At 40.8% G+C, this 719-nt stretch overlaps 1 non-coding gene across 1 annotated transcript; it reads left to right on the top strand.

The window, feature by feature from the left end:
* The first annotated feature begins 395 nt into the window (after positions 1-395).
* TRNAT-UGU (transfer RNA threonine (anticodon UGU)) lies at positions 396-468 on the top strand. Its single transcript has one exon. It is a non-coding gene; the product is annotated as a tRNA-Thr (tRNA).
* Positions 469-719: the final 251 nt, after the last annotated feature.

Genomic DNA, 719 nt, shown 5'->3' with positions numbered 1-719 from the left:
TCCTGCCCACGGCTGGTTATTTTTTCATCCAATTTCTTTCATTTTAATGACATTCCATTGGTTATAATAACTTCCCCTGTACATTCCTTGGCATTACTGTCTGTTAGATCTCATTATAGCTGTGTTAAATCACGGAAAAACGAGCCCTTAGGTATACACTTCTTTCCCTTATTTCATTGAACGAGGGTCTTGTACTGGCAGACTTGGTGTGTTTAGGTTGTATAAGAGGGACAATTAATCAGCTGTCCGCGCATAATAAATTCACGTGCTACATGACGCCAAACATGCGCAAAAGAGTGTTTTCACATTCGTCGTTTGGCTTAAAGATGGCGCTGACTGTCACTCCTACTTCTAAATTCACATATAAACTCAAAAAAGTGGATGGAAGGAAGGCCGCTGTGGTAGCTTAGTGGTTAGAGCATCGAACGTGTTATGCGAAGGTCGTAGGTTCGATTCCTGCCCACGGCTGGTTATTTTTTCATCCACTTTTCTTTCTTCTTATTTACATTTCATTGGGTTTAATAACGTCCCCTGTACATTCCTTGGCATTACTGTCTGTTAGATCTCATTAATATTGTGTTAAAACACGGAAAAATGAGCCCTTAGGTATACACTTCTTTCGCTTATTTCATTGAACCAGGGTCTCGTACTGGCAGACTTGGTGTGTTAGGTTGTATAAGAGGGACAATTATTCAGCTGCCCGCTCATAATAGGTTCAC

The sequence above is a fragment of the Rhipicephalus microplus genome, chromosome 1 (assembly GCF_043290135.1).
Source record: "Rhipicephalus microplus isolate Deutch F79 chromosome 1, USDA_Rmic, whole genome shotgun sequence".
Taxonomy (NCBI): domain Eukaryota; kingdom Metazoa; phylum Arthropoda; class Arachnida; order Ixodida; family Ixodidae; genus Rhipicephalus; species Rhipicephalus microplus.
The sequence above is the reverse complement of the archived record's forward strand: the minus strand, read 5'-3'. Positions and strand labels throughout refer to the sequence as shown.